Source organism: Petromyzon marinus, chromosome 59, assembly GCF_048934315.1.
Source record: "Petromyzon marinus isolate PM22_M1 ecotype Great Lakes invasive population chromosome 59, UKy_Petmar_22M1.pri1.0, whole genome shotgun sequence".
Classification (NCBI taxonomy): Eukaryota; Metazoa; Chordata; class Hyperoartia; order Petromyzontiformes; family Petromyzontidae; genus Petromyzon; species Petromyzon marinus.
The window spans coordinates 21,496,413-21,523,016 of record NC_133725.1 but is presented as its reverse complement, the minus strand read 5'-3'; the positions used below and the strand labels follow the sequence as shown (position 1 = coordinate 21,523,016).

The window sequence follows — 26,604 nt, the reverse complement described above, 5'->3', positions numbered from 1 at the left end:
ACGAGGGGTGAGGAGGACGAGGGGTGAGGAGGACGAGGGGTGAGGAGAGTGAGGGGTGAGGAGTAAGAAGAACGAGCTGTGGGGGTGAGGACGAGGTGAGGGGTGAGAACGAGGTGAGGGTTGAGGACAAGTGAGGTGGACGAGGTGAGGGGTGAGAATGAGGTGAGGGGTCAAGAGGGCGAGGTGAGGGGTCAAGCGGACGACGTGAGGGGTAAGGAGGACGAGGTGAGGGGTGAGGAGGATGAGGAGCGGGGTGCGGTGGACGAGCGAGGGGTGAGGAGGACGAGGGGCGAGGAGGACGAGATGAGGGCTGAGGAGAGCGAGGCGTGAGGAGAGCGAGGGGTGAGGAGAGCGAGGGGTGAGGAGAGCGAGGGGTGAGGACAGCGAGGGGTGAGGAGGACGAGGGGTGAGGAGGTGAGGAGCAGGGTGCGGTGGACGAGCGAGGGGTGAGGACGGGGGGTGAGAAGAAAAACGAGGTGTGGGGGTGAGGACGAGGGTTGAGGAGAGCGAGGGGTGAGGAGGACGAGGGGTGAGGAGGACGAGGGGTGAGGAGAGCGAGGGGTGAGGAGAGTGAGGAGTGAGGAGAGCGAGGGGTGAGGAGGACGAGTCGAGGGGTGAGGAGGAAGAGGTGAGGGGTATGAAGAACGCGGTGTGGGTGAGAAGGACGAGGTGAGGGGTGAGGCGGGCGAGGCGTGAGGATGACGAGGCACGGGGTGCGGTGGACGAGGTGAGGGGTGAGGAAGACGAGCTGAGGGGTGAGGAGAACGAGCGGTGAGGAGGACAATGGGTGAGGACGAGGGGTGAGGAGGGTGAGGTGAGGTGAGGGGTGAGTAGGATGAGTCGAGTGGTGAGGAGGACAAGATGAGGGGTAAGAAGAACGAGGTGAAGGGTGAGGAGGACGAGGTGAGCGGTGAGGACAACGACGGGTGAGGAGAACGAGCTGAGGTGAGAGGTGAGGACGAGGTGAAAGGTGAGGCGGACGAGGGGTGAGGAGGACGATGGGTGAGAAAGATGAGGCGTGGGGTGAGGACGAGGAGTGAGGAGGACGAGGGGTGAAGAGGACGAGGGGTGAAGAGGACGAGGGGTGAGGACGACGAGGGGTGAGGACGACGAGGGGTGAGGAGGACGAGGGGTGAGGAGGACGAGGGGTGAGGAGAGTGAGAGGTGAGGAGTAAGAAGAATGAGCTGTGGGGGTGAGGAGGACGAGGTGAGGGGTGAGAACGAGGTGAGGGTTGAGGACAAGTGAGGTGGACGAGGTGAGGGGTGAGAAAGGGGTGAGGGGTCAAGAGGACGAGGTGAGGGGTCAAGCGGACGACGTGAGGGGTAAAGAGGACGAGGTGAGGGGTGAGGAGGATGAGGAGCAGGGTGCGGTTGACGAGCGAGGGGTGAGGAGGACGAGAAGTGAGGAGGACGGGGGATGAGGAGGACGAGGGGTGAGGAGGACGAGGGGTGAGGAGGACGAGGGGTGAGGAGTACGAGGGGTGAGGAGGACGAGGGGTGAGGAGGACGAGGGGTGAGGAGGACGAGGGGTGAGGAGGACGAGGGGTGAGGAGGACGAGGGGTGAGGAGAGTGAGGGGTGAGGAGTAAGAAGAACGAGCTGTGGGGGTGAGGACGAGGTGAGGGGTGAGAACGAGGTGAGGGTTGAGGACAAGTGAGGTGGACGAGGTGAGGGGTGAGAATGAGGTGAGGGGTCAAGAGGGCGAGGTGAGGGGTCAAGCGGACGACGTGAGGGGTAAGGAGGACGAGGTGAGGGGTGAGGAGGATGAGGAGCGGAGTGCGGTGGACGAGCGAGGGGTGAGGAAGACGAGGGGCGAGGAGGACGAGATGAGGGCTGAGAGCGAGGCGTGAGGAGAGCGAGGGGTGAGGAGAGCGAGGGGTGAGGAGAGCGAGGGGTGAGGACAGCGAGGGGTGAGGAGGACGAGGGGTGAGGAGGTGAGGAGCAGGGTGCGGTGGACGAGCGAGGGGTGAGGACGGGGGGTGAGAAGAAAAACGAGGTGTGGGGGTGAGGACGAGGGTTGAGGAGAGCGAGGGGTGAGGAGGACGAGGGGTGAGGAGGACGAGGGGTGAGGAGAGCGAGGGGTGAGGAGAGCGAGGGGTGAGGAGAGTGAGGAGTGAGGAGAGCGAGGGGTGAGGAGGACGAGTCGAGGGGTGAGGAGGAAGAGGTGAGGGGTATGAAGAACGCGGTGTGGGTGAGAAGGACGAGGTGAGGGGTGAGGCGGGCGAGGCGTGAGGATGACGAGGCGCGGGGTGCGGTGGACGAGGTGAGGGGTGAGGAAGACGAGCTGAGGGGTGAGGAGAACGAGCGGTGAGGAGGACAATGGGTGAGGACGAGGGGTGAGGAGGGTGAGGTGAGGTGAGGGGTGAGTAGGATGAGTCGAGTGGTGAGGAGGACAAGATGAGGGGTAAGAGGAACGAGGTGAAGGGTGAGGAGGACGAGGTGAGCGGTGAGGACAACGACGGGTGAGGAGAACGAGCTGACGTGAGAGGTGAGGACGAGGTGAAAGGTGAGGCGGACGAGGGGTGAGGAGGACGATGGGTGAGAAAGATGAGGCGTGGGGTGAGGACGAGGGGTGAGGAGGACGAGGGGTGAAGAGGACGAGGGGTGAGGACGACGAGGGGTGAGGACGACGAGGGGTGAGGAGGACGAGGGGTGAGGAGGACGAGGGGTGAGGAGGACGAGGGGTGAGGAGAGTGAGAGGTGAGGAGTAAGAAGAATGAGCTGTGGGGGTGAGGAGGACGAGGTGAGGGGTGAGAACGAGGTGAGGGTTGAGGACAAGTGAGGTGGACGAGGTGAGGGGTGAGAAAGGGGTGAGGGGTCAAGAGGATGAGGTGAGGGGTCAAGCGGACGACGTGAGGGGTAAAGAGGACGAGGTGAGGGGTGAGGAGGATGAGGAGCAGGGTGCGGTTGACGAGCGAGGGGTGAGGAGGACGAGAAGTGAGGAGGACGGGGGGTGAGAAGTAAGAAGAACGAGGTGTGGGGGTGAGGAGGACGAGGAGTGAGGAGGACGAGGCGAGGGGTGAGGAGAGCGAGGGGTGAGGAGAGCGAGGGGTGATGAGGACGAGGGGTGAGGAGGACGAGGGGTGAGGAGGACGAGGGGTGAGGAGAGCGAGGGGTGAGGAGGACGAGGGGTGAGGAGGTGAGGGGTGCGGAGGACGAGTCGAGGGGTGAGGAGGAAGAGGTGAGGGGTAAGAAGAACGCGGTGTGGGTGAGAAGGACGAGGTGAGGGGTGAGGCGGGCGAGGCGTGAGGATGACGAGGCGCGGGGTGCGGTGGACAAGGTGAGGTGAGGGGTGAGAATGACGAGCTGAGGGGTGAGGAGAACGAGGGGTGAGGAGAACGAGCGGTGAGGAGGACAATGGGTGAGAAGGACAATGGGTGAGGACAATGGGTGAGGAGGGTGAGGTGAGGTGAGGGGTGAGTAGGACAAGTCGAGTGGTGAGGACAAGATGAGGGGTAAGAAGAACGAGGTGTGGGGTGAGGAGGACGAGGCAAATGGTGAGGAGGACGAGGCGAGGACGAGGTGAGCGGTGAGGACGACGACGGGTGAGGAGGACGAACTGAGGTGAGGACGAGTCGAGGGGTGAGGAGGACGAGGTAAAAGGTGAGGCGGACGAGGGGTGAGGAGGACGATGGGTGAGGAAGATCAGGCGAGGGGTGAGGAGGACGAGGGGTGACGATGACGAGAGTGAGGAGGAAGAGGGGTGAGGAGGACAGGAGTGAGGAGAGTGAGGGGTGAGGAGTAAGAAGAACGAGCTGTGGGGGTGAGGACGAGGTGAGGGGTGAGAACGAGGTGAGGGTTGAGGACAAGTGAGGTGGACGAGGTGAGGGGTGAGAATGAGGTGAGGGGTCAAGCGGACGACGTGAGGGGTAAGGAGGACGAGGTGAGGGGTGAGGAGGATGAGGAGCCGGGTGCGGTGGATGAGCGAGGGGTGAGGAGGACGAGGGGCGAGGAGGACGAGGTGAGGGCTGAGGAGAGCGAGGCGTGAGGAGAGCGAGGGGTGAGGACAGCGAGGGGTGAGGAGGATGAGGGGTGAGGAGGACGAGGGGTGAGGAGGTGAGGAGCAGGGTGCGGTGGACGAGCGAGGGGTGAGGACGGGGGGTGAGAATAAAAACGAGGTGTGGGGGTGAGGACGAGGGTTGAGGAGAGCGAGGGGTGAAGAGAGCGAGGGGTGAGTAGGTGAGGGGTGTGGAGGACGAGTCGAGCGGTGAGGAGGAAGAGGTGAGGGGTAAGAAGAACGCGGTGTGGGTGAGAAGGACGAGGTGAGGGGTGAGGCGGGCGAGGCGCGAGGATGACGAGGCGCGGGGTGGGGTGGACGAGGTGAGGGGTGAGGAAGACGAGCTGAGGGGTGAGGAGAACGAGGGGTGAGGAGAACGAGCGGTGAGGAGGACAATGGGTGAGGAGGACAATGGGTGAGGAGGACGAAGGGTGAGGAGGGTAAGGTGAGGGGTGAGTAGGACGAGTCGAGTGGTGAGGAGGACAAGATGAGGGGTAAGAAGAACGAGGTGTGGGGTGAGGAGGACGAGGCAAATGGTGAGGACAGCGAGGGGAGGGGAGGACGAGGAGGACGAGCTAAGGGTGAGGAGGACGAGGTGAGGGAGAGGTGAGGGGTGAGGAGGGGTGAGGGGTGAGGAGGACGAGAAGTGAGGAGGACGGGGGGTGAGAAGTAAGAAGAAGGAGGTGTGGGGGTGAGGAGGACGAGGCGAGGGCTGAGGAGAGCGAGGGGTGAGGAGGACGAGAGGTGAGGAGGACGAGGGGTGAGGAGGACGAAGGATGAGGAGGTGAGGAGCAGGGTGCGGTGGACGAGCGAGGGGTGAGGACGGGGGGTGAGAAGAAAAACGAGGTGAGGACGAGGGTTGAGGAGAGCGAGGGGTGAAGAGAGCGAGGGGTGAGGAAGACGAGGGGTGAGGAGAGCGAGGGGTGAGGAAGACGAGGGGTGAGGAAGACGAGGGGTGAGGAGAGCGAGGGGTGAGGAGGACGAGGGGTGAGGAGAATGAGGGGTGAGGAGAACGAGCGGTGAGGAGGACAATGTGTGAGGAGGACAATTGTTGAGGAGGACGAGGGGTGAGGAGGACGAGGGGTGAGGAGGACGAGGGGTGAGGAGGGTGAGGTGAGGGGTGAGTAGGACGAGTCGAGTGGTGAGGAGGACAAGATGAGGGGTAAGAAGAACGAGGTGTCGGGTGAGGAGGACGAGGCAAATGGTGAGGACAGCGAGGGGAGGGGAGGACGAGGAGTGAGGACGAGCTAAGGGTGAGGAGGACGAGGCGAGGGAGAGGTGAGGGGTGAGTAGGACGAGGTGAGCGGTGAGGACGACGACGGGTGAGGAGGACGAGCTGAGGTGAGAGGACGAGTCGAGGGGTGAGGAGGACGAGGTAAAAGGTGAGGCAGACGAGGGGTGAGGAGGACGATAGGTGAGAAAGATGAGGCGAGGGGTGAGGAGGACGAGGGGTGAGGAGGATGAGGGGTGAGAAGGAAGAGTCGAGGGGTGAGGAGGACGAGGTGAGGGGTGAGGAAGACGAGCTAAGGGGTGAGGAGGACGAGGGGTGAGGAGGACGAGCTGAGGGGTAAAGCGGATGAGGTGAGGGGTGAGGAAGACGAGGTGATGGGTGAGGATGAGGTGAGGGGTGTGGACGAGGTGAAAGGTCAAACGGACGACGTGAGGGGTGAGGACGAGGTGAGGAAGACGAGCTGAGGGGTGAGGAGGACGAGGTGAGGAGGACGAGGGGTGAAGAGGACGAGCTGAGGAGGACGAGCTGAGGAGGACGAGGTGAGGGGTGAGGAGGACGAGGTGAGGGTGAGGAGGATGAGCTGAGGGGTAAAGATGACGAGGCAAGGGGTGAGGAGGACGAGGCGAGGACGAGGTGAGGGGTGACGAGGACGAAGTGAGGGGTGAGTACGAGGCGAGGGGTGAGGAGAACGAGGGGTGAGGAGGACGAGGCGAGGCGTGAGGAGGAGGCGAGGGGTGAGAACGAGGGTTGAGGAGGACGAGGCGATGGGTGAGGAAGACGAGGCGATGGGTGAGGAGGACGAGGTGATGGGTGAGGACGAGGTGAGGAGAGCGAGGGGTTAGAGAAGGACGAGGTGAGGGTGAGGAGGATGAGCTAAGGGGTAAAGATGACGAGGCGAGGACGAGGTGAGGGGTGAGGAGGACGAAGTGAGGGCGAGGTGAGGGGTGAAAAATACGAGCTGAGGGATGAGAAGGACGAGGTGAGGGGTGAGGACGAGGCGAGGACGAGGTGAGGGGTGAGGAGGACGAAGTGAGGGCGAGGTGAGGGGTGAGGAATACGAGCTGAGGGATGAGAAGGACGAGGTGAGGGGTGAGGAGGACGAGGCGACCCGAGCTCGATTCCCGCTTACAGCCACCATCACCACTGCGTCCTGGATCTCGAGAGGTCGGTTCAGCCTTAAATTAGTATCTGGTACGATGTGTACACATCGCAACTCGGGAGAAAAAGGCAGCAGAGGGTGGTCCCGGCCACCCACACAGAACATGTGTGAAACCCAGAGATTATGCGTGAAACACGTGCAGATCATTAGAAAAACAGGCAAATATCTTGTGTGATATCAAATATGGATCATGCGTAAAACACATACCGATCATACGCAAGAAACACACACTCAGGCAATGTATGAAAACACACTCATATGCTGCTGTAGGATACGTTGGTTCAGCAGATGTACAGGGTGATGGATTACAATTTAAAGTTTTTTTAAAATGGCGATGAAGAATATTGTCCATTCCTTTGCAGTCCAGCCGTACACTCATTCATTCACGTGCTATCTTTTCGTCTATGCATCGGTCAATCCGCAAGTCAATTATGCAAGAGGACTCAGTCCCCCCCTGCCCCGCCCCCCTCTGCAAGTAGTAGCAGCTCCCTGCACCACCCAGCTAACCCCACACTGCATGCCGCGTTCTGCGCGATGCCTCAAGTTCAAGGTCGTGTGGGTAACACATTACCGTGGTGATTATTTGAAATGTAACTTTTTATTTTACCAGGTAAGTGAGCCATATAGCTCTTTTTAAGAAGCGATCTGGTCACAAATGTTAGTTTTAACGGAGTGGCTCATCTTGTGGAAATTTATAGCAGTAAAATACAGGCCAATTGTGGCCCGCGGAACGATATTTTGTGGCCCACTATTTGACATCAATTATTTTTTTATTTTTTTATTATTATGTTTTTTTTACCATAGCTCAGGCTCGTGACAGCTTCCGGTGTTTGTTGACAAGTTAGCCAACGCGAATTAGCAACGTTAGTCACTTGGTTGAAACGTGATTCCGGAGTGACACCAAGTGGAAGGAAAATATATCCTGTCACCCTGTGCAAGGTACAGAGGACTTAGGAAGTGGGCGGACTCAACAAGTGTAATCAGTCACCTAATAAAGACAACAGAGTGTTGCAATAGGAAAGGGAAAATAATTACATGGATAGCAAATAGCATGAGATGGGTGGCAAGAACAAAAGAACCTGAATATTATAAAGAAGTTATAGATTATTATTACAAGAGAAACAAAGAAAAGGAAAAAGGACAGATATGTGCAATCGCAAAAGAAAATAATTTACCAAGAACAATTTAATCAAAAAGAGCAAGAAATTAAAAGATATAAAACATGAGACAATGCACTTGATGTTAAGAATTAAGACAGGTGGAGTAACATGGACACCAGAGTTAGCTCAATGGCATCCAGAGAGATTCGGTAGAGCAGAAGGATATGTAGAATGTGAACAAAAAGAAGAAAATCTAGATCACTTTATTTATGAATGTGAAAGGTATAAACACCTGAGAGAGAACACGATTGATGAATTTAATAATGATAAGAAAAACGAAGTGCTCAAAAAAGCATGAACAATGATAAAGTTTTCAAATACCTCTCAGAATATATAGAAAGGGCATACTAAATAAGATCCCAAATACTCAGGTATTGGGATAAAAACATGTAAATATATCACCCCCACCTTTCCTGAGCTTTCCAGGATGTTCAAGCGGACCATGTGCCTTTTTGGGAGCACATATCTGTGTGAAAAGCTCTTTTGCACCATGAACTTTAATAAGTCAAAGTACAGGTCCAAACTTACTGATGAGCATTTCAAGCCATACTGAGGGTCTCAATTGCTTCCTCCCTCAAGCCAAATGTGGCTCAGCTGTGTAAGAAGAGGAAGCGCTGCCAGGTCTCTGGAAGCATGGAGTAGGTAAGAGAAGCCTATGTTCTGAAGAACCGTTCATGTTCTGAACTGTTATTAATAAAGATTGAGAAGATTGGATCAGTTGCACTTTTTTTTGGAATACTTGATACGGCCCAGCCTCACCCAGACTCTACCTCCAGCGGCCCCCAGGTAAGTTGAGTTTGAGACTCCTGCTCTGAACGCATGTTTCTAAATATGGAGGGAAAAACTGGAAGACCTGGAGAACAATCCACGCGACCACGGGAGAGAGAGAGACATGCAAACTCCAAATATACAGGCGTCAGGGTCCGGATCGAACCCACAACCTCTTGCATACCAGGTGAAGGAGTTAACATCCCACCACCGCGGCACCCTTATGTACCAGGTTACACAGTCACGGACTCAAATGAAGACACAGTCCCTTCATTTAACAGTCTGTTCGATAAATAAGTTCTGTTAGCGAGCACCTATTAAGGCTAGCATGCCACACGAGGGGGTGGGTGGTCAGTTTTACCCAGGATAGCCCTACTGGCTCTTTTCAGGAGGGTTCTACCACATTTCCCAGCAATGATTACTAGGCACAGTATATTCCAACTGGGTAATTTGCGGGCAATTGTATTTAATTCGGTTAATCTGGTCCATGACGCTGGGATTTTCAACGTCCACTGAAGCAGACGGCACATGGTGTCTTTGCAGTGAACACGCCTGTAGAATTAAACAGGGCGGCCGCTGGATTCAAACCGCGAACATCTACGACAAGCGGCACACGTACAACTGCTACAGACACACGCCGAGTGTGTAATCACTCAATATGTGAGTGATTACACGCAACATTGTTGCGTGATTAAACACAACGTTGTTGTGTGTGTAATCACACACAAAAATATTGATGAGACGCAACGACGTTGTGTTGAGTGTAATCACAAACAACAACGTTGTGTTGAGTGTAATCACTCAAAACGACATTGTGTTGAGTGTAATCACTCACAACGACGTTGTGTTGAGTGTAATTACACACAACGACGTTGTGTTGAGTGTAATCACTTACAACAACAACAACAACGATGTGTTGAGTGTAATCACAGGCAACAATGTTGATGACACACAGCGTCCAACAGAGGGCGTCGTAGTCGTGCCATGGGGAGGCGGCGAGTGATGAACGCCACTGCGGCGCCGCAAAGAGATCAGAGCCGTGATATTTATTTATTTGTACACTGGAGGAGGAATCCGATGAGCTACGAAGTTCTTTATCACAAACGTCCAGCGTCTTGGCCGTCACGATAGAACGAGGCCGATAAACGTGGAGGTATAAATGAGGGTGATGCTAAGTCGGTGTGCCGTGCCCTAAGTGAGGTTGCCATGGGCGTGTGTGTTGGCCGTGTCAGGAGCGGGTGAGGAGGACGAGGCAAGGGGTGAGGAGGACGAGGTGAAGGGTAAGAAGAACGAGGTCAGGAGGTGAGGGGTGAGGACGAGATGAGGTGTGAGGAGGACGAGATGAGGTGTGAGGAGGACGAGGAGAGGGGTGAGGAGAACGAGTGAAGAGAACGAGGGGTGAGGAGGACGAGGGGTGAGGAGGACGAGGGGTGAGGAGGACGAGGGGTGAGGAGGACGAGGGGTGAGGAGGACGAGGGGTGGCGAAGTCGAGGGGTGAGGAGGACGATGGGTGAGAAAGATGAGGCGAGGGGTGAGGAGGACGAGGGGTGAGGAGGACGAGGGGTGAGGAGGACGAGGGGTGAGGAGGATGAGGGGTGAGAAGGACGAGTCGAGGGGTGAGGAGGACGAGGTGAGGGGTGAGGAAGACGAGCTGAGGGGTGAGGAGGACGAGGGGTGAGGAGGACGAGCTGAGGAGTAAAGCGGATGAGGTGAGGGGTGAGGAAGACGAGGTGATGGGTGAGGATGAGGTGAGGGGTGTGGACGAGGTGAAAGGTCAAGCGGACGACGTGAGGGGTGAGGACGAGGTGAGGAAGACGAGCTGAGGGGTGAGGAGGACGAGGTGAGGGTGAGGAGGATGAGCTAAGGGGTAAAGATGACGAGGGCGAGGACGAGGTGACGGGTGAGGAGGACGAAGTGAGGGCGAGGTGAGGGGTGAGGAATACGAGCTGAGGGATGAGAAGGACGAGGTGAGGGGTGAGGAGGACGAGGGGTGAGGAGGACGAGGCGAGGGGTGAGGAGGAGGCGAGGGGTGAGAACGAGGGTTGAGGAGGACGAGGCAATGGGTGAGGAGGACGAGGTGATGGGTGAGGACGAGGTGAGGAGAGCGAGGGGTTAGAGAAGGACGAGGTGAGGGTGAGGAGGATAAGCTAAGGGGTAAAGATGACGAGGCAAGGGGTAAAGATGACGAGGCGAGGACGAGGTGAGGGGTGAGGAGGACGAGGCGACCCGAGCTCGATTCCCGCTTACAGCCACCATCACCACTGCGTCCTGGATCTCGAGAGGTCGGTTCAGCCTTAAATTAGTATCTGGTACGATGTGTACACATCGCAACTCGGGAGAAAAAGGCAGCTGAGGGTGGTCCCGGCCACCCACACAGAACATTTGTGAAACCCAGAGATTATTGCGTGAAACACGTGCAGATCATTAGAAAAACAGGCAAATATCTTGTGTGATATCAAATATGGATCATGCGTAAAACACATACCGATCATACGCAAGAAACACACACTCAGGCAATGTATGAAAACACACTCATATGCTGCTGTAGGATACGTTGGTTCAGCAGATGTACAGGGTGATGGATTACAATGTTAAGTTTTTTTAAAATGGCGATGAAGAATATTGTCCATTCATTTGCAGTCCAGCCGTACACTCATTCATTCACGTGCTATCTTTTCGTCTATGCATCGGTCAATCCGCAAGTCAATTATGCAAGAGGACTCAGTCCCCCCCTGCCCCGCCCCCCTCTGCAAGTAGTAGCAGCTCCCTGCACCACCCAGCTAATCCCACACTGCATGCCGCGTTCTGCGCGATGCCTCGAGTTCAAGGTCGTGTGGGTGACACATTACCGTGGTGATTATTTGAAATGTAACTTTTTATTTTACCAGGTAAGTGAACCATATAGCTCTTTTTAAGAAGCGATCTGGTCACAAATTTTAGTTTTAACGGAGTGGCTCATCTTGTGGAAATTTATAGCAGTAAAATACTCTAAACCAGGGGTCTCAAACTCGCGGCCCGCAGGCCAATTGTGGCCCGCGGAACGATATTTTGTGGCCCACTATTTGACATCAATTTTTTATTTTTTAATTATTTTTTTTACCATAGCTCAGGCTCGTGACAGCTTCCGGTGTTTGTTGACAAGTTAGCCAACGCGAATTAGCAACGTTAGTCACTTGGTTGAAACGTGATTCCGGAGTGACACCAAGTGGAAGGAAAATATATCCTGTCACTCAGTGCAAGGTACAGAGGACTTAGGAAGTGGGCGGACTCAACAAGTGTAATCAGTGACCTAATAAAGACAACAGAGTGTTGCAATAGGAAAGGGAAAATAATTACATGGATAGCAAATAGCATGAGATGGGTGGCAAGAACAAAAGCCAAATGGTGGTTAGAACCTGAATATTATAAAGAAGTTATAGATTATTATTACAAGAGAAACAAAGAAAAGGAAAAAGGACAGATATGTGCAATTGCAAAAGAAAATAATTTACCAAGAACAATTTAATGAAAAAGAGCAAGAAATTAAAAGATAAAAAACATGAGACAATGCACTTGATGTTAAGAATTAAGACAGGTGGAGTAACATGGACACCAGAGTTAGCTCAATGGCATCCAGAGAGATTCATTAGAGCAGAAGGATATGTAGGATGTGAACAAAAAGAAGAAAATCTAGATCACTTTATTTATGAATGTGAAAGGTATAAACACCTGAGAGAGAACACGATTTATGAATTTAATAATGATAAAAAAAAACGAAGTGCTCAAAAAAAGCATGAACAATGATAAAGTTTTCAAATACCTCTCAGAATATATAGAAAGGGCATACTAAATAAGATCCCAAATACTCAGGTATTGGGATAAAAACATGTAAATATATCACCCCCACCTTCCCTGAGCTTTCCAGGATGTTCAAGCAGACCATGTGCCTTTTTGGGAGCACATATCTGTGTGAAAAGCTCTTTTGCACCATGAACTTTAATAAGTCAAAGTACAGGTCCAAACTTACTGATGAGCATTTCAAGCCATACTGAGGGTCTCAATTGCTTCCTCCCTCAAGCCAAATGTGGCTCAGCTGTGTAAGAAGAGGAAGCGCTGCCAGGTCTCTGGAAGCATGGAGTAGGTAAGAGAAGCCTATGTTCTGAAGAACCGTTCATGTTCTGAACTGTTATTAATAAAGATTGAGAAGATTGGATCAGTTGCACTTTTTTTTGGAATACTTGATGCGGCCCAGCCTCACCCAGACTCTACCTCCAGCGGCCCCCAGGTAAGTTGAGTTTGAGACTCCTGCTCTGAACGCATGTTTCTAAATATGGAGGGGAAAACTGGAAGACCTGGAGAACAATCCACGCGACCACGGGAGAGAGATACATGCAAACTCCAAATATACAGGCGTCAGGGTCCAGATCGACCACACGACCTCTTGCATACCTGGTGAAGGAGTTAACATCCCACCACACGTGGCACCCTTATGTACCAGGTTACACAGTCAGGGACTCAAATGAAGACACAGTCCCTTCATTTAACAGTCTGTTCGATAAATAAGTGCTGTTAGCGAGCACCTATTAAGGCTAGCATGCCACACGAGGGGGTGGGTGGTCAGTTTTAGCCAGGATAGCCCTACTGGCTCTTTTCAGGAGGGTTCTACCACATTTCCCAGCAATGATTACTAGGCACAGTATATTCCAACTGGGTAATTTGCGGGCAATTGTATTTAATTCGGTTAATCTGGTCCATGACGCTGGGATCTTCAACGTCCACTGAAGCAGACGGCACATGGTGTCTTTGCGGTGAACACGCCTGTAGCATTAAACAGGGCGGCCGCTGGATTCAAACCGCGAACATCTACGACAAGCGGTACACGTACAACTGCTACAGACACACGCCGAGTGTGTAATCACTCAATATGTGAGTGATTACACGCAACATTGTTGCGTGATTAAACACAACGTTGTTGTGTGTGTAATCACACACAAAAATATTGATGAGACGCAACGACGTTGTGTTGAGTGTAATCACAAACAACAACGTTGTGTTTAGTGTAATCACTCACAACGACGTTGTGTTGAGTGTAATTACACACAACGACGTTGTGTTGAGTGTAATCACTTACAACAACAACAACGATGTGTTGAGTGTAATCACAGACAACAATGTTGATGACACACAGCGTCCAACAGAGGGCGTCGTAGTCGTGCCATGGGGTGGCGGCGAGTGATGAACGCCACTGCGGCGCCGCAAAGAGATCAGAGCCGTGATATTTATTTATTTGTACACTGGAGGAGGAATCCGATGAGCTACGAAGTTCTTTATCACAAACGTCCAGCGTCTTGGCCGTCACGATAGAACGAGGCCGATAAACGTGGAGGTATAAATGAGGGTGATGCTAAGTCGGTGTGCCGTGCCCTAAGTGAGGTTGCCATCGGCGTGTGCGTTGGCCGTGTCAGGAGCGGGTGAGGAGGATGAGGCAAGGGGTGAGGAGGACGAGGTGAAGGGTAAGAAGAACGAGGTCAGGAGGTGAGGGGTGAGGAGGACGAGGTGAGGGGTGAGGAGGACGAGCTGAGGGGTGAGGAGGACGAGGGGTGAGGAAGACGAGCTGAGGTGTGAGGAGGACGAGGGGTGAGGAGGACGAGGGGTGAGGAGGACGAGGGGTGCCGAAGACGAGGGGTGAGGAGAACGAGGGGTGAGGAGAACGAGGGGTGAGGAGGACGGGGGGTGAGGAGGACGAGGGGTGAGGAGGACGAGGGGTGAGGAGGACGAGGGGTGAGGAGGACGAGGGGTGAGGAGAGTGAGGGGTGAGGAGTAAGAAGAACGAGCTGTGGGGGTGAGGACGAGGTGAGGGGTGAGAACGAGGTGAGGGTTGAGGACAAGTGAGGTGGACGAGGTGAGGGGGTGAGAATGAGGTGAGGGGTCAAGAGGGCGAGGTGAGGGGTCAAGCGGACGACGTGAGGGGTAAGGAGGACGAGGTGAGGGGTGAGGAGGATGAGGAGCGGGGTGCGGTGGACGAGCGAGGGGTGAGGAGGACGAGGGGCGAGGAGGACGGGGGGTGAGAAGAAGAACGAGGTGTGGGGGTGAGGAGGACGGGGGGTGAGGAGGACGAGGGGTGAGGAGGACGAGTCGAGGGGTGAGGAGGAAGAGGTGAGGGGTATGAAGAACGCGGTGTGGGTGAGAAAGACGAGGTGAGGGGTGAGGCGGGCGAGGCGTGAGGATGACGAGGCGCGGGGTGCGGTGGACGAGGTGAGGGGTGAGGAAGACGAGCTGAGGGGTGAGGAGAACGAGCGGTGAGGAGGACAATGGGTGAGGACGAGGGGTGAGGAGGGTGAGGTGAGGTGAGGGGTGAGTAGGATGAGTCGAGTGGTGAGGAGGACAAGATGAGGGGTAAGAAGAACGAGGTGAGGGGTGAGGAGGACGAGGTGAGCGGTGAGGACGACGACGGGTGAGGACGAGCTGAGGTGAGAGGTGAGGACGAGTCGAGGGGTGAGGAGGACGAGGTGAAAGGTGAGGTGGACAAGGGGTGAAGAGGACGATGGGTGAGAAAGATGAGGTGAGGACGAGTCGAGGGGTGAGGAGGATGAGGTGAAAGGTGAGGAGGACGAGGGGTGAGGAGGACGAGGGGTGAGGACGACGAGGGGTGAGGAGGACGAGGGGTGAGGAGGACGAGGGGTGAGGAGAGTGAGAGGTGAGGAGTAAGAAGAATGAGCCGTGGGGGTGAGGAGGACGAGGTGAGGGGTGAGAACGAGGTGAGGGTTGAGGACAAGTGAGGTGGACGAGGTGAGGGGTGAGAAAGGGGTGAGGGGTCAAGAGGACGAGGTGAGGGGTCAAGCGGACGACGTGAGGGGTAAGGAGGACGAGGTGAGGGGTGAGGAGGATGAGGAGCAGGGTGCGGTTGACGAGCGAGGGGTGAGGAGGACGAGAAGTGAGGAGGACGGGGGGTGAGAAGTAAGAAGAACGAGGTGTGGGGGTGAGGAGGACGAGGGGTGAGCAGGACGAGGCGAGGGGTGAGGAGAGCGAGGGGTGAGGAGGACGAGGGGTGAGGAGAGCGAGGGGTGAGAAGGAAGAGGGGTGAGGAGGTGAGGGGTGCGGAGGACGAGTCGAGGGGTGAGGAGGAAGAGGTGAGGGGTAAGAAGAACGCGGTGTGGGTGAGAAGGACGAGGTGAGGGGTGAGGTGGGCGAGGCGTGAGGATGACGAGGCGCGGGGTGCGGTGGACAAGGTGAGGTGAGGGGTGAGAATGACGAGCTGAGGGGTGAGGAGAACGAGGGGTGAGGAGAACGAGCGGTGAGGAGGACAATGGGTGAGGAGGACAATGGGTGAGGACAATGGGTGAGGAGGGTGAGGTGAGGTGAGGGGTGAGTAGGACGAGTCGAGTGGTGAGGAGGACAAGATGAGGGGTAAGTGGAACGAGGTGTGGGGTGAGGAGGACGAGGCAAATGGTGAGGACAGCGAGGGGAGGACGAGGAGTGAGGACCAGCTAAGGGTGAGGAGGACAAGGCGAGGACGAGGTGAGCGGTGAGGACGACGACGGGTGAGGACGACGAGCTGAGGTGAGGACGAGTCGAGGGGTGAGGAGGACGAGGTAAAAGGTGAGGCGGAAGAGGGGTGAGGAGGACGATGGGTGAGGAAGATGAGGCGAAGGGTGAGGAGGACGAGGGGTGAGGAGGATGAGGTGTCAGGAGTAAGAAGAACGGGCTGTGGGGGTGAGGAGGACGAGGTGAGGGGTGAGAACGAGGTGAGGGTTGAGGACAAGTGAGGTGGACGAGGTGAGAACGAGGTGAGGGATCAAGAGGACGAGGTGAGGGGTCAAGCGGACGACGTGAGGGGTAAGGAGGACGAGGTGAGGGGTGAGGAGGATGAGGAGCAGGGTGCGGTGGACGAGCGAGGGGTGAGGAGAATGAGAAGTGAGGAGGACGGGGGGTGAGAAGTAAGAAGAACGAGGTTTGGGGGTGAGGAGGACGAGGGGTGAGGAGGACGAGGCGAGGGCTGAGGAGAGCGAGGCGTGAGGAGAGCGAGGGGTAAGGAGAGCGAGGGGTGAGGAGGACGAGTAGTGAGGAGGACGAGGGGTGAGGAGGACGAGGGGTGAGGAGGTGAGGAGCAGGGTGCAGTGGACGAGCGAGGGGTGAGGACGGGGGGTGAGAAGAAAAACGAGGTGCGGGGGTGAGGACGAGGGTTGAGGAGAGCGAGGGGTGAAGAGAGCGAGGGGTGAGGACAGCGAGGGGTGCGGAGGAAGAGGTGAGGGGTAAGAAGAACGCGGTGTGGGTGAGAAGGACGAGGTGAGGGGTGAGGCGGGCGAGGCGTGAGGATGACGAGGCGCGGGGTGCGGTGGACGAGGTGAGGGGTGAGGAAGACGAGCTGAGGGGTGAGGAGAACGAGGGGTGAGGAGAACGAGCGGTGAGGAGGACAATGGGTGAGGAGGACAATGGGTGAGGAGGACGAGGGGTGAGGAGGGTGAGGTGAGGGGTGAGTAGGACGAGTCGAGTGGTGAGGAGGACAAGATGAGGGGTAAGAAGAACGAGGTGTGGGGTGAGGAGGACGAGGCAAATGGTGAGGACAGCGAGGGGAGGGGAGGACGAGGAGGACGAGCTAAGGGTGAGGAGGACGAGGCGAGGGAGAGGTGAGGGGTGAGGAGGACGAGGTGAGCGGTGAGGACGACGACGGGTGAGGAGGACGAGCTGAGGTGAGAGGTGAGGACGAGTCGAGGGGTGAGGAGGACGAGGTGAAAGGTGAGGCGGACGAGGGGTGAGGAGGACGATGGGTGAGGAAGATGAGGCGTGAGGGGTGAGGAGGACGAGGGGTGAGGGGTGAGTAGGACGAGAAGTGAGGAGGACGGGGGGTGAGAAGTAAGAAGAACGAGGTGTGGGGGTGAGGAGGACGAGGCGAGGGCTGAGGAGAGCGAGGGGTGAGGAGGAGGAGGGGTGAGGAGGACGAGGGATAAGTTGGTGAGGAGCAGGTTGCGGTGGACGAGCGAGGGGTGAGGACGGGGGGTGAGAAGAAAAACGAGGTGAGGACGAGGGTTGAGGAGAGCGAGGGGTGAAGAGAGCGAGGGGTGAGGAGAGCGAGGGGTGAGGAGAGCGAGGGGTGAGGAAGACGAGGGGTGAGGAGAGCGAGGGGTGAGGAGGACGAGTCGAGGGGTGAGGAGGAAGAGGTGAGGGGTAAAAAGAACGCGGTGTGGGTGAGAAGGACGAGGTGAGGGGTGAGGTGGGCGAGGCGTGAGGATGACGAGGCGCGGGGTGCGGTGGACGAGGTGAGGTGAGGGGTGAGGAAGACGAGCTGAGGGGTGAGGAGAACGAGGGGTGAGGAGAACGAGCGGTGAGGAGGACGATGTGTGAGGAGGACGATGGGTGAGGAGGACGAGGGGTGACGAGGGGTGAGGAGGGTGAGGTGAGGAGTGAGTAGGACGAGTCGAGTGGTGAGGAGGACAAGATGAGGGGTAAGAAGAACGAGGTGTGGGGTGAGGAGGACGAGGCAAATGGTGAGGACAGCGAGGGGAGGGGAGGACGAGGAGTGAGGACGAGCTAAGGGTGAGGAGGACGAGGCGAGGGAGAGGTGAGGGGTGAGAAGGACGAGGTGAGCGGTGAGGACGACGACGGGTGAGGAGGACGAGCTGAGGTGAGAGGACGAGTCGAGGGGTGAGGAGGACGAGGTAAAAGGTGAGGCGGACGAGGGGTGAGGAGAGCGATGGGTTAGGAAGATGAGGCGAGGGGTGAGGAGGACGAGGGGTGAGGAGGACGAGGTGAGGGGTGAGGAAGACGAGCTGAGGGGTGAGGAGGACGAGGGGTGAGGAGGACGAGCTGAGGGGTAAAGCGGATGAGGTGAGGGGTGAGGAAGACGAGGTGATGGGTGAGGATGAGGTGAGGGGTGTGGACGAGGTGAAAGGTCAAGCGGACGACCTGAGGGGTGAGGACGAGGTGAGGAAGACGAGCTGAGGGGTGAGGAGGACGAGGTGAGGAGGACGAGGGGTGAAGAGGACGAGCTGAGGAGGACGAGGTGACGGGTGAGGAGGACGAGGTGAGGGTGAGGAGGATGAGCTGAGGGGTAAAGATGACGAGGCAAGGGGTGAGGACGAGGCGAGGACGAGGTGAGGGGTGAGGAGGACGAAGTGAGGGGTGAGGAGGATGAAGTGAGGGGTGAGTACGAGGCGAGGGGTGAGGAGAACGAGGGGTGAGGAGGACGAGGCGAGGGGTGAGGTGAAGAGGACGAGCTGAGGAAGACGAGGTGAGGGGTGAAGAGGACGAGGTGAGGGGTGAGGAGGACGAGGTGAGGGGTGAGGAGGACGAGGTGAGGGGTGAGGAGGACGAAGTGAGGGGTGAGGAGAACGAGGGGTGAGGAGAACGAGGGGTGAGGAGAACGAGGGGTGAGGAGGACGAGGCGAGCGGTGAGGAGGCGAGGGGTGAGAACGAGGGTTGAGGAGGACGAGGCGATGGGTGAGGAGGACGAGGTGATGGGTGAGGACGAGGTGAGGAGAGCGAGGGGTTAGAGAAGGACGAGGTGAGGGTGAGGAGGATGAGCTAAGGGGTAAAGATGACGAGGCAAGGGGTGAGGACGAGGCGAGGACGAGGCGAGGACGAGGTGAGGGGTGAGGAGGACGAAGTGAGGGCGAGGTGAGGGGTGAGGAATACGAGCTGAGGGATGAGAAGGACGAGGTGAGGGGTGAGGAGGACGAGGTGAGGGGTGAGAACGAGGGGTGAAGGAGAACGGGGTGAGGAGGACGAGGCGAGATGCGAGGACGGGCTGAGGACGAGGTGAAGGGTGAGGAGGAGGTGATGTTTGATTCGTGACAAAACATGTAATAAAGTTATTAATAACAATCTGAATTATAGTCAATTATTCACGTCTACTACAGAGAGTGCAGGTAGCCGTGTGAGGATGAGGTGAGAACGAGGTGAGGGGTAACGACGAGGTGAGTAGAACGAGAGGCGAGGGGTGAGAACGGGGTGAGGGTTGAGGACGACGGGTGAGGTGGACGAGGTGAGGGGTGAGGATGAGTCGAGAGGTGAGGGGTGAGGATGAGTCGAGGGGTGAGGAGGACGAGGTAAAACGTGAGGCAGACGAGGAGTGAGGAGGACGATGGGTGAGAAAGATGAGGCGAGGGGTGAGGAGGACGAGGGGTGAGGAGGACGAGGGGTGAGGAGGACGAGGGGTGAGGAGGACGAGGGGTGCCGAAGACGAGGGGTGAGGAAGACGAGGGGTGAGGAAGACGAGGGGTGAGGAGGACGAGGGGTGAGGAGGACGAGGGGTGAGGAGGACGAGGGGTGAGGAGAGTGAGGGGTGAGGAGGACGAGGGGTGAGGAGGACGAGGGGTGAGGAGGACGAGAGTGAGGAGGACGAGAGTGAGGAGGACGAGAGTGAGGAGGACGAGAGTGAGGAGGACGAGGGCTGAGGAGAGTGAGGGGTGAGGAGTAAGAAGAACGAGCTGTGGGGGTGAGGACGAGGTGAGGGGTGAGAACGAGGTGAGGGTTGAGGACAAGTGAGGTGGACGAGGTGAGGGGTGAGAATGAGGTGAGGGGTGAGAATGAGGTGAGGGGTCAAGAGGACGAGGTGAGGGGTCAAGCGGACGACGTGAGGGGTAAGGAGGACGAGGTGAGGGGTGAGGAGGATGAGGAGCAGGGTGCGGTGGACGAGCGAGGGGTGAGGAGGATGAGAAGTGAGGAGGACGGGGGGTGAGACGTAAGAAGAACGAGGTGTGTGGGTGAGGAGGACGAGGCGAGGGCTGAGGAGAGCGAGGGGTGAGGACGGGGGGTGAGAAGAAAAACGAGGTGAGGACGAGGGTTGAGGAGAGCGAGGGGTGAGGACAGCGACGGGTGAGGAGGACGAGGGGTGAGGAGAACGAGGGGTGAGGAGGACGAGAGGTAAGGAGGTGAGGGGTGCGAAGGACGAGTCGAGGGGTGAGGAGGAAGAGGTGAGGGGTAAGAAGAACGCGGTGTGGGTGAGAAGGACGAGGTGAGGGGTGAGGTGGGCGAGGCGTGAGGATGACGAGGCGCGGGGTGCGGTGGACGAGGTGAGGTGAGGGGTGAGGAGAACGAGCGGTGAGGAGGACGATGTGTGAGGAGGACGATGGGTGAGGAGGACGAGGGGTGACGAGGGGTGAGGAGGGTGAGGTGAGGGGTGAGTAGGACGAGTCGAGTGGTGAGGAGGACAAGATGAGGGGTAAGAAGAACGAGGTGTGGGGTGAGGAGGACGAGGCAAATGGTGAGGACAGCGAGGGGAGGGGAGGACGAGGAGTGAGGACGAGCTAAGGGTGAGGAGGACGAGGCGAGGGAGAGGTGAGAAGGACGAGGTGAGCGGTGAGGACGACGACGGGTGAGGAGGACGAGCTGAGGTGAGAGGACGAGTCGAGGGGTGAGGAGGACGAGGGGTGAGGAGGACGATGGGTGAGGAAGATGAGGTGAGGGGTGAGGAAGATGAGGCGAGGGGTGAGGAGGACGAGGGGTGAGGAGGATGAGGGGTGAGAAGGACGAGTCGAGGGGTGAGGAGGACGAGGTGAGGGGGGAGGAAGACGAAGTGATGGGTGAGGATGAGGTGAGGGGTGTGGACGAGGTGAAAGGTCAAGCGGACGACGTGAGGGTTGAGAGGACGAGCTGAGGAGGACGAGGTGAGGGGTGAGGAGGACGAGGTGAGGAGGATAAGCTGAGGGGTAAAGATGACGAGGCAAGGGGTGAGGAGGACGAGGCGAGGACGAGGTGAGGGGTGAGGAGGACGAAGTGAGGGGTGAGGAGAACGAGGGGTGAGAACGAGGATTGAGGAGAACGAGGCGATGGGTGAGGAGGACGAGGTGATGGGTGAGGACGAGGTGAGGAGAGCGAGGGGTTAGAGAAGGACGAGGTGAGGGTGAGGAGGATGAGCTAAGGGGTAAAGATGACGAGGCAAGGGGTGAGGACGAGGCGAGGACGAGGTGAGGGGTGAGGAGGACGAAGTGAGGGGTGAGGAGAACGAGGGGTGAGAACGAGGGTTGAGGAGAACGAGGCGATGGGTGAGGAGGACGAGGTGATGGGTGAGGACGAGGTGAGGAGAGCGAGGGGTTAGAGAAGGACGAGGTGAGGGTGAGGAGGATGAGCTAAGGGGTAAAGATGACGAGGCAAGGGGTGAGGACGAGGCGAGGACGAGGTGAGGGGTGAGGAGGACGAAGTGAGGGCGAGGTGAGGGGTGAGGAATACGAGCTGAGGGATGAGAAGGACGAGGTGAAGGGTGAGGAGGACGAGGCGAGGAGGACGAGGCGAGGGGTGAGAACGAGGGGTGAAGGTGAACGGGGTGAGGAGGACGAGGCGAGATGCGAGGACGGGGTGAGGACGAGGTGAAGGGTGAGGAGGAGGTGATGTTTGATTCGTGACAAAACATGTAATAAAGTTATTAATAACAATCTGAATTATAGTCAATTATTCACGTCTACTACATAGAGTGCAGGTAGCCGTGTGAGGATGAGGTGAGAACGAGGTGAGGGGTAAGGACGAGGTGAGTAGAACGAGAGGCGAGGGGTGAGAACGAGGTGAGGGTTGAGGACGACGGGTGAGGTGGACGAGGTGAGGGGTGAGGATGAGGCGAGGGGTGAGGATGAGGCGAGCGGTGAGGACGAGGTGAGTAGAACGGGGGTGAGGACGAGGCGAGGGGTGAGGAGAACGAGGTGAGAAGATGAGGGGTGAGGAGGGCGAGGGGTGAGGAGGGCGAGGGGTGAGGAGGGCGAGGGGTGAGGAGGGCGAGGGGTGAGGAGGGCGAGGGGTGAGGAGGGCGAGGGGTGAGGAGGGCGAGGGGTGAGGAGGGCGAGGGGTGAGGAGGGCGAGGGGTGAGGAGGGCGAGGGGTGAGGAGGACGAGAGTGAGGAGGACGAGGGCCGAGGAGAGTGAGGGGTGAGGAGTAAGAAGAACGAGTTGTGGGGGTGAGGACGAGGTGAGGGGTGAGAACGAGGTGAGGGTTGAGGACAAGTGAGGTGGACGAGGTGAGGGGTGAGAATGAGGTGAGGGGTGAGAATGAGGTGAGGGGTCAAGAGGACGAGGTGAGGGGTCAAGCGGACGACGTGAGGGGTAAGGAGGACGAGGTGAGGGGTGAGGAGGATGAGGAGCAGGGTGCGGTGGACGAGCGAGGGGTGAGGAGGATGAGAAGTGAGGAGGACGGGGGGTGAGACGTAAGAAGAACGAGGTGTGTGGGTGAGGAGGACGAGGCGAGGGCTGAGGAGAGCGAGGGGTGAGGACGGGGGGTGAGAAGAAAAACGAGGTGAGGACGAGGGTTGAGGAGAGCGAGGGGTGAGGAAGACGAGGGGTGAGGAGAGCGAGGGGTGAGGAGGACGAGGGGTGAGGAGGACGAGGGGTGAGGAGAACGAGGGGTGAGGAGGACGAGAGGTAAGGAGGTGAGGGGTGCGAAGGACGAGTCGAGGGGTGAGGAGGAAGAGGTGAGGGGTAAGAAGAACGCGGTGTGGGTGAGAAGGACGAGGTGAGGGGTGAGGTGGGCGAGGCGTGAGGATGACGAGGCGCGGGGTGCGGTGGACGAGGTGAGGTGAGGGGTGAGGAAGACGAGCTGAGGGGTGAGGAGAACGAGGGGTGAGGAGAACGAGCGGTGAGGAGGACGATGTGTGAGGAGGACGATGGGTGAGGAGGACGAGGGGTGACGAGGGGTGAGGAGGGTGAGGGGTGAGTAGGACGAGTCGAGTATTGAGGAGGACAAGATGAGGGGTAAGAAGAACGAGGTGTGGGGTGAGGAGGACGAGGCAAATGGTGAGGACAGCGAGGGGAGGGGAGGACGAGGAGTGAGGACGAGCTAAGGGTGAGGAGGACGAGGCGAGGGAGAGGTGAGGGGTGAGAAGGACGAGGTGAGCGGTGAGGACGACGACGGGTGAGGAGGACGACGACGGGTGAGGAGGACGAGCTGAGGTGAGAGGACGAGCTGAGGTGAGAGGACGAGTCGAGGGGTGAGGAGGACGAGGGGTGAGGAGGACGAGGGGTGAGGAGGATGAGGGGTGAGAAGGACGAGTCGAGGGGTGAGGAGGACGAGGTGAGGGGGGAGGAAGACGAAGTGATGGGTGAGGATGAGGTGAGGGGTGTGGACGAGGTGAAAGGTCAAGCGGACGACGTGAGGGTTGAGAGGACGAGCTGAGGAGGACGAGGTGAGGGGTGAGGAGGACGAGGTGAGGAGGATGAGCTGAGGGGTAAAGATGACGAGGCAAGGGGTGAGGAGGACGAGGCGAGGACGAGGTGAGGGGTGAGGAGGACGAAGTGAGGGGTGAGGAGAACGAGGGGTGAGAACGAGGGTTGAGGAGAACGAGGCGATGGGTGAGGAGGACGAGGTGATGGGTGAGGACGAGGTGAGGAGAGCGAGGGGTTAGAGAAGGACGAGGTGAGGGTGAGGAGGATGAGCTAAGGGGTAAAGATGACGAGGCAAGGGGTGAGGACGAGGCGAGGACGAGGTGAGGGGTGAGGAGGACGAAGTGAGGGGTGAGGAGAACGAGGGGTGAGAACGAGGGTTGAGGAGAACGAGGCGATGGGTGAGGAGGACGAGGTGATGGGTGAGGACGAGGTGAGGAGAGCGAGGGGTTAGAGAAGGACGAGGTGAGGGTGAGGAGGATGAGCTAAGGGGTAAAGATGACGAGGCAAGGGGTGAGGACGAGGCGAGGACGAGGTGAGGGGTGAGGAGGACGAAGTGAGGGCGAGGTGAGGGGTGAGGAATACGAGCTGAGGGATGAGAAGGACGAGGTGAAGGGTGAGGAGGACGAGGCGAGGGGTGAGAACGAGGGGTGAAGGTGAACGGGGTGAGGAGGACGAGGCGAGATGCGAGGACGGGGTGAGGACGAGGTGAAGGGTGAGGAGGAGGTGATGTTTGATTCGTGACAAAACATGTAATGAAGTTATTAATAACAATCTGAATTATAGTCAATTATTCACGTCTACTACATAGAGTGCAGGTAGCCGTGTGAGGATGAGGTGAGAACGAGGTGAGGGGTAAGGACGAGGTGAGTAGAACGAGAGGCGAGGGGTGAGAACGAGGTGAGGGTTGAGGACGACGGGTGAGGTGGACGAGGTGAGGGGTGAGGATGAGGCGAGGCGAGCGGTGAGGACGAGGCGAGAAGATGAGGGGTGAGGAGAACGAGGGGTGAGGAGAACGAGGGGTGAGGAGGGCGAGGGGTGAGGAGGGCGAGGGGTGAGGAGGGCGAGGGGTGAGGAGGGCGAGGGGTGAGGAGGGCGAGGGGTGAGGAGGGCGAGGGGTGAGGAGGGCGAGGGGTGAGGAGGACGAGGGGTGAGGAGGACGAGGGGTGAGGAGGACGAGGCTAGGGGTGAGGAGGACGAGGCTAGAGGTGAGGAGGACGAGGCTAGGGGTGAGGAGGACGAGGCTAGGGGTGAGGAGGACGAGGCTAGGGGTGAGGACGAGGCTAGGGGTGAGGAGGACGAGGCTAGGGGTGAGGAGGACGAGGTGAGGTCGGTAAGGGAGGTGTCCGTCTCCGGAGTGTTGCATGATATTTGTTGCTATGCTCGATGTTTGGTTGGTGACATAACATTCAATAAAGTTCTAAATAACATCCTGAAAGATAATAAATTACTCGTGTCTGCTGCATAGAGGCCAGGTACCCGCGTTTGCCTTCTGCGTGTGCGTGTAGATAAATCAGAATCTGTATTTTACATGAGTTTTGACGTTCTCATTCACACACGTCCAGAAGGGTCGGGTTAGCCAGTTGCATCAACAACAAAATGCAATTAAAGATACTCGAGTAAGGATTGAGAAAATGTAGTCAAGTCACGAATAAATGTCATGTAAAATCAAACTGTGCAAGCTCATACCTTCTTGTAGATTTGTCAACATCAAATCCAAGCTTGGGCAAGATGGCAAAACACCAACAGTCAAAGTACCATACCAAGACAGTGGCCTCGATTAAATTGCATTCAAACATTGAACTCTCGACACGTGGGTGAAGAGGTTCCGAGTTTCAAATCGCAGACGCAAAAGCCGCGTCGAGAACTTTGAGCACTGGCTGATACGGAGGCAGCTTCCTCTGCCCCCATAGGGTGCCTGGGGGCACGTGATCTGGCTCCGCCCATGGTAGGCGGGGCCAATTGCGTCACTTCCTGCGCTCTCACCTCCGACCCCAATGGCGTTACGTCACTCCGGCAGGGCGAGCGAGCTGAGCGGCTGCGTTTGTCTCTTGCGCCCCCAACAGGAGCCATGAAGTTCTTCAAGAGACGGCAGCAGATGCAAGCGACGCTGGAGACTCCAAATTCGTCAACAGTGGAGGTGAGTGGCGCCACCTCTTGCGTTGGAGTTATACGAAGTAACAAATAGAGTACTGTGATCACATCGAGAAAAAATATTATTTTTTAAAATATTTAAATTTTACTTTAAATTGAGCACTTGATGCGTGGGTAACGAGGTTCATAGTTTAAGATCACAGATTGAGAGTTTCATCAAGGATTTTAGTCGGAGAAAGCTTTCTCTGGGCAGTTGGTCCTTGTTTGCGTTGCCAAGGTGATAGCATCTCGTGTCAACTGCCATTTCCCAGCAGCTGTGCCTGGGGGTCACGTGACGTTTGGTGACGCAATAAGGCCCGAGCCATTGGCTCCGCCCTTTTTGGGTAAAGCCAGCGACGTAATCACTGCCATATATGACGTCATCACTGTATTCGATGCCTTCTTCACTGAAATTGACGTCGTCACTGTAATTGATGACGTCATCACTAATCGATGTCATCGCTGTAGTCGATGGCGTAATCGCTGCATCTGATGACGGCATCGCTGCATTTGATTACGTCAGCGCTGCGGGCTCCTTATCGCTGCGTGGTGGCCTGTAATTCGGGCAAAGCCAGCGATCTGAGCACCTGTGTTTCTTTATCTGCGTCGGCAAGAATATACATGATATTCTTCAACAGACCACAGTTGAGAAAGCAACACATGAGACAATGAATGTGTCAACAGAGTAGGTGCGTAGTGCCACCTCTTGGGGGCCGTCCATAAATGACGTCACGCACTTGGGGGGTTGGCAGACATTTGTGACGATGTGTGACGGGGGGGGGGGGTTTGAGAAATGTGATGTCACATCAAAATGCGCAATTTTAAATAAAAATAGACAACACGTTCCACTTAATTAAATACTTTTTAATAAATGTTCTACAACATCAGAGTGCAGCACCACATTAATACGCACTACAATGGCAATAGTTTAATATGTTTTCTTGTTCATGTTTTTTGTTTGTTGCGGGTGCACCCGATTCAAGGGCTGAATGGCTCACAGGGCTATACCAAATAAATGGAACTGTGAACTAAAGCGATTTGAAGCATGTTTTTTTTTTGGGGGGGGGGTCTGACTTTTTGTGACACCGTGTGACAAAG

At 57.0% G+C, this 26,604-nt stretch overlaps 1 protein-coding gene across 5 annotated transcripts in view; it reads right to left on the bottom strand.

The window, feature by feature from the left end:
* LOC142905952 (fructosamine-3-kinase-like) overlaps positions 1-25,334 on the bottom strand; it is a 51,633-nt gene extending 26,299 nt beyond the window's left edge. For 2 of the 5 annotated variants that reach the window (XR_012929979.1, XR_012929980.1), the window contains exon 1: positions 25,063-25,334. The gene's annotated coding sequence lies outside the window, so the exon portion shown is untranslated. The remainder of the gene's footprint in view (positions 1-25,062) is intronic. The other 3 variants (XR_012929981.1, XR_012929978.1, XR_012929977.1) reach the window with 3 other exon arrangements.
* Positions 25,335-26,604: the final 1,270 nt, after the last annotated feature.